This window comes from Xiphophorus hellerii, chromosome 15, assembly GCF_003331165.1.
Source record: "Xiphophorus hellerii strain 12219 chromosome 15, Xiphophorus_hellerii-4.1, whole genome shotgun sequence".
Classification (NCBI taxonomy): domain Eukaryota; kingdom Metazoa; phylum Chordata; class Actinopteri; order Cyprinodontiformes; family Poeciliidae; genus Xiphophorus; species Xiphophorus hellerii.
This window is the reverse complement of record NC_045686.1, coordinates 3,543,182-3,550,100: the sequence shown is the minus strand read 5'-3', so window position 1 is coordinate 3,550,100 and position 6,919 is coordinate 3,543,182.

Genomic DNA, 6,919 nt, shown 5'->3' with positions numbered 1-6,919 from the left:
ATCAACACAACATAAATACAGGCTTTCAAACACCCATCTGTGTGTTATTAATCTGTTTAAGTTTGTGATAAAATAAATTAGCTTTCCAGTAATATTCCAATTTACTGAATGGGTTTGTAATAAAATAAACGAGTGGAGAAGCTGCAGCCCTGGAGGATGAGGAGTGAAACAGATTCGTCTGACCGTCGTGTTGCCGCTGACCGGTTTACGCGCTCACCGTCCAAAACCAAAGCTTCGCACTTTTATCCCCTGCAGCTTCTCTGATTCTTTCTGGCGTAAACTGAAGAATCTCAGTTCCCTCCGGAGTCTGGGTTTGCTCTCCCACGTTTCTGCATGCTCGTTTCACCTTTCTGAGAAACTTTGGGGAATATTTATTGCTGCTCGTGTGGTTTGGGGTCATGGAATCAGAAGCAAAAGCAGATTTTACTCTTAACAAAAAAATCCTAATTTATGTGTGTTAAATTAGAGCGGAGGACTCTGATCAACTTGACGTAAAGGTCTCAGCTAAAGGTCGACGACGTTCACTGCAGAGAAAGTCATCAGAGATGAAGATGAACTCTTCTGCATCTCATTTACTGCGCTGACCTCGTCTTCCTCACTGAAACCATCCTGTGTTCAGAAAAGCTTGAGTCACTTTTTAAGGTACTTCCAAAGGTGACCTATTAGGATAGGCCTACAGCTACACAAACATGTTCGTTACACGTTCATACAAATAAACGACCTCAGATTTTCAGAAGGCATTCTTACATAATAAAGCTGGAATTCTGAAAACAAAACTCAAATTTTCGGAAAAACATTCAAACCTTCTGAGAAAAAAAGTAAAAAATCTGAGAAAAAATAAAATTCTGAGAATTTTTTTTTTGTTGAGAAAAACATAATTCTTTTTTTTAAATAAATTTTTTTAGTGTCCCTAATCCTCTTCCATATTTTCCCATATTATAAATAAAATAACCTGCTAGTAGAACTTGTACTTAAAAATATATCTATATATTTTTGACTAAAAACAATCTTGCTGAAAAGTTGTTTGTTAGTTAGTTTTGTCTTTTTACAAGCGAACTCATTCATTTGCAGAATATACTGGACAGGAAATGTTAAATGTTGTGTTTTTACAGTTTTTGGGTCAGTCAATAAGTTACCAGCAGCAAAAATGAACAAATGACTAAAGACTTGTTGGTCGCAGAGCATCGATTCATTGGTAACCGATTCATTCTGCTAATAGAGCGAAATCCTGCCGACCTGCGATGTGTATTTGCTGTAACCGATTAAGGATCCGTGCTTAAAGAACCCATGGATCGTCGGTTGGGCTTTCCGCGGTGGCTGGATGTGGTTCTGTCGATGTTCTCCGCGCTCTTCTGCTGCTTTTTCTGCTCTTTGTTGCAGAGAACCTCGCCGAACGGAGTGGCGGCATTGTTTGCTCGCGTGAACGGCTGATTGCGCTGTGCGGGCCTCTGCTGCTGCCCGGAGACGGGCCGGTGGTCCCGGAGGAGTTACGGAGGAGACGATGGGGCTGCGGGTCTGGAGTTAAACGGAGGGAGAAGAGGAGACGGCACAAACCAGCGTGTAGGACCCAGAAGGAGTACATGGAGTGCAGTATCTTCTGCTTCACGGAAACCCGGCTGCACTCGCTTATTCCGGACTGCAGCGTGGAGGTTCCTGGATTTTCCTTTCCAAGAGTCGGAAGAAGAAGGGCGGCAGGATTGCACTTTATGTGAGTGAGAGGTGGTGTAATCCCGGTCATGTTAACGTGAAGGAACAGATTTGTAGCCCGGACATTGAACTTCTGGCTGTGGGAATGCGGCCGTGTTATTTACCGAGGGAGTTTACATCCGCCATTTTGATCGCTGTTTACATTCCCCCATCGGCTGATGCAGCGGTGGCCTGTGACGTCATCAGCTCTACCGCAGCCAAACTCCAGACTCAACACCCGGACGTTGTTATTGTGTCTTGTCTCTATGCTGTAACTGCGAAGTAATTTCCCTGCTGGGATGAATAAAGTACTTCTATTCTATTCTATTCTATTCTATTATGCAACGCAGCAAAAGTTTGCAAATGTTTCTGCAAAGCCACCGGAGAAATGACTTTGTTTGGGTATGAAATTAGAACCAAAAGCAGAATTAATGATTGCAATTAAAGTTAGCAAAGGGCTGCATGATGATAATGGCCCCTTTCTCCTGCAGCTGCCTCCCACACGCGCATGAATAACAGTCAGAACTGAAGCTCAGATCAACTTGCATCATTCAGATTCGAACTGCAAACTCTTCACATTCGCTGCGAAGAGTCAGCGGAGCGGCGGAGGAAATGAATTCAGCGAGTCGCAGGGGGAAGCCACGGAAAAAGCTGCAGCTTTCATCTGCTGCTGGTTGGCTGGGACACGGATTCGGCCTGCAGGTGGAAAACGGCGACGTCATCGACTTCTGATGGAGGGGTCAAAGTTCACAGAGAGTTCTGCAGCTGCAGACGTATTCAAATGAACCCCAACATCATCAGATCCGTTCATCCTCATCAGATCACTCAGACGACACGGTCTCCTATTTTCACTCCTTCATAGTTTTCAGGTTTTTAGCTCGATTACCCGAGAACTGAGAAACGGATCCGATCATCTGACTTAATATTTAAAAAGTTATGTTCAAATTCTGGTATGTTAAAGACTAACATGAAAAAAATGCAAATAAATAGCATGAAGTCAAAAAACAGACGCAACAAATCAGAGCAGCAATAGTTTCAATAATCAATTAATCACGACTAATCGTTTCAATCTAAGCAATGTTTATGACTTATGTGATTATCCTGACGATTAATCAAGTAACTGAATAAAAATAATGGAAAATTTTTAGTTTGACCACATGAATCTTTCCGTACTCTGCAGATTTCGCTGCATGTGACACGTTTTCAGCCTTTCCAGAGGGAGACGTGTGAGCCTCCAGCTTCACACACTCCTGAATAATTCACACACACACACACACACACACACACACATTCCTCCCTGGTGGGATCTGTCGCCTCCTCTGCCGCTGCAGCGCCAATGATGATGATTGTGTTTGTCAAGTTTGTGTGTGTGTGACAGGGGGTTTTATGTGTGTGGGTGATGAGTGTGTGCTGTTGTTTACAGGTTTCTCTCTCTCACACACACAAACACACACACACACACAGATAACAGGTGCTAAACCTACCAGCAGCTCCGCTCTGCAGAGAGGCGCAGCAGAGGGACGAACATGAAGAAGAAGCTCAAGTTCTGATTGGACCGGATCAGAACGCAGATCTGCTCAGAACCAATGATGAGGCTCGGTGGAGGGGGAATGGTGATGTGGGCTGGTTTATCAGCAACAGGACAACAGAGGAACATGAACATCCAACCAACATTTATCCAACCAACATCCAACTAGATGGATGTTGGTTGGATGGATGGATGGATGTAGTTTTGGTTTAATTAAATCTGACTTCTTGATTCTTCAGCAGATTTAACCTCCACTCTGTAATCTCCAGTTGATGATTAATCAAATACTAAGTCATTTGCTGATTATGCTAATAATCAATTAATCACGATTAATCGTTTCAGCCCTGCAGCTGAAAGCAGCTGAATGTGATTAAACATGGAGGCAAAAAGCTGTAAATGAACCAGAAACCTTCCTGCTTTGGTCTTTAGCTGCACAGAACAACGAGGTATAAATAAGAAGTAAAGCCTGCAGGTTCATTCAGCAGCTGGGATCTGCAGACTCATTGATCGGAGCCCAGATTTATCTCCAGCCGTTTGGAGGAGACGGCGTCCAGCTGCAGCGCGGAAATATGGAGCCAAGCTGCTGAGGACCAGGAAACATCCGGACTGTTGTGGGAGACGGATTTATGAGCTGCTGCTGCTACTGCAGTCGGTCCAAGAGGGAAATGTTGACAAAGATATCACCTCTCATGTTGTTTGTCGGCAGAAAATCAGATTAAATTACACATTAAATCCATAAAACATTTCCTCCTTTATCAAAGATTTTTTTGAAGAAAAGACACATGAAAGAAAAAACATAAATGAGCAACAAAACCATAAAACCGTCAGTCATAAACTGAATAAAGTCAAAAAGTTATGACTTTATTTTCCTAATTTTATTTTTATTTTCTTACTTCAACGTAATTTTTTATAACACATTTATGAGGATGCTACAATAGAATAACTAATACGGAAGAGGATTAGTGCCACTGACTATAATCTGACATTTCTGACTTTGATCTCAGAAGATTAGAGACAAAATTCTGAGAAAAAAAGTCAGAAATCTGAGTTTAAATTTTGAGATTAATAATTATTTTTCTTCTTCTCAGAGTCCCCTCGTGCTCTTCCTCAATCTTAAAGTAACCCTGTTTTTACTCATTAATCCTTTTGGGTTTTGCAGAATAAAACAAACCTGACGCACGGCTAAAAGAAAACTAAGTCTCTGATCATTTTAGATCCAGAATATTTCTGTTATTTTAAAAACTCTTGGTGTTTGTAATCCTTCTCCCTGAAGCTGCTCCTGTTTTAATCTGAGTTACAGATTTAAGTGAAAGCTCAGCTAAAAGGCCGGAGATGTATTTAGCAAGCAGACGTCTAGTTAGCTGCTATGGATTTTAGAGGATCATCTTTCCAGGTAATGACTTTCCTCCATCAGCCATAAGTTAGAAAAACATCGGTAATAGAGAACGCTCTGGTTCTCTTTCTGTCCCGGTCAGTTTCTTCTTCTTCTGACAGGAAACATTTCAGCGTGCAGAACAGTCTGTTCCACTGAACCGGAATGAGGACAGAAAGATGAGAGTTGGATTTAAAAATGGAGTGCTGCTGGTTCTGATTTCTGCAGGAATGGAAATGTGAAGCTGCAACATGAATCAGCATAGTTAAAGTAAATCACATGCAGAGTGTCACAACGGGCACTGAGACCGAATCGACAACGAAACTAAACCAAAAACATTTTTCTCCACCTCTAAAGCATCTTACTGCACAAATTATCCTTCTTATTTTCTGTTGTTTGGATTCATTTACATGAATCTGTTGCATTTGTCAAAAATATCATTAAACTAAACTTGACACAATAATAATTTTCGCTAAATTTTTCCAGAAGTTATTGCGATAAATGATAATATTGTTGTTTTGAGACCATTTTCAGGTAATATAATGATAACAATGCAAGAACCCATTCTCAAAGATCAATGAACTTTAAGAACATTTAACACTGGAACTGGAAGACCTTTAAAATATCAAAAATAAATAAATCACACAACAGAAACAACAAATAAAATGAATTGTGAAGTCTCTGTAAACTAAGTTTAGTTGAAAATAAAACAGACTTTTATCATCCACTTTGAGATAAATAAAACCAATAAATGATTCAAATGGAAATTATTGACTTTGTTGTAATTTATGATGCGATTAGCTGATTTATTGATTATTGTGACCGGTCTGGATTCAACCAGATAAAAACCTGGGCAACAAACACGACTGCTGTGGGTTTTTCTGATCGAAACATTTTAAACTCAAAATGGTTTCCAAGAACAGTCTCTTTGTCCATTTATTCTATAATTCAGCAGCAAAATTTTTTATTTTAATTGAAAATGTTGATTATTTTGTCTTTTCAGTGAATTTTCAAGTAGAACTTGAACAATCTAAAAGTTAGTGAATCATTTAATATTTAAAAATTACATAATCAGACGTACCAAAATATAAAGTAAAGTGGGAATGTTGGTATTTTAAGGAAAAATTCATGCAAGTAACAAAAAAATAAAGAACATTTTTCCAAATCAGTTTCTTTCAATAAAAAACTGGTGAAGCTTTAACAGAAGCTGCAGCCGTGAGTCTGTCTGGTTAAAACATGTTTGTTTTTCATTCAGTGGGAAGAAAATCCAGAAATTTTACTCAAATAAGAGAAAAAATACTTCAAAAATAAAATTAGTCAAGTAAAAAGTACAGCGTAGTAAATAACAGTAAATTTAAAAAAGTTACTGAAGTAAATGTAACTAGTTAGTACCAGACTCTGTGTGTCTAATGAAGTGTAAAAACAACATCCCATAATATGTTTAAATTATATGTGCATGCAGTGAATGAGAGCGTCTTGATGGATGGTTGCACTCAAACTGTCCCTCCCTGTTTTCTCTTGTGTAAGCCTGATAATGTGTGTGTGTGTGTGTGTGTGTGTGTGTGTGTGCGTTTGTTTCTAATACCTTGTGGGGACCATTTTCCTGACATATACGACGTTGTGGGGACACACTGCTCTTTGTGGGGACTGAAGTCTGGTCCCCACAAGGGGAAACGCTGTTTTTGGGTCAGATTTAGGACTAAGGTGTGAATTGAGTTTTGGTTATGGTTAGGTATGTAATATATAGGGTTAGGGTAAAGGTAAGGGTAAGGTTTAGGCTGTAGAAATGGAAGTCAATGGAAAGTGCCCACAAAGATAGCTGCGCAAACGTGTGTGTGTGGGCGTGTGTGTGTGTGTGTGTGTCCAGCCTCATTAAAGGCCATCTGAGCTGGAGGCAGCAGCGTTGCTAAAGGACATTAATATGAGAGACGTGATGTTGTGCCATGTTTGCTGGTTAATGAATTTAAAATGAGAAAAGGTTTTTCTGCTCTGATAAAATGTCTGCAGTGTTCAGAGATCTGGTGCTAACTGCTAATCTGATGGCAGAATCTGCCTGAGCAGCAACAACCAGCAACCTGAAGTGAAATTAGTAACATTTAATGTTTTTATCTAAAGTTAGCTCAGTCCTTCAGTGATAAATAATAACAATCTAAACAAATCAAGCTAGCTATTAGAAACTATCTAATAAATAGCAGTAGTGACATGCTAATGCTAACAAAGCTAAAACTTTTGTTTGGTAATTTACCTTTTTTTGCTGTCCAGTTGTTTTTCTTCTCACAATCTAAATATGACATTTTGCCACAAACACAAAAGGACCAAAAGTGAAAAATAAG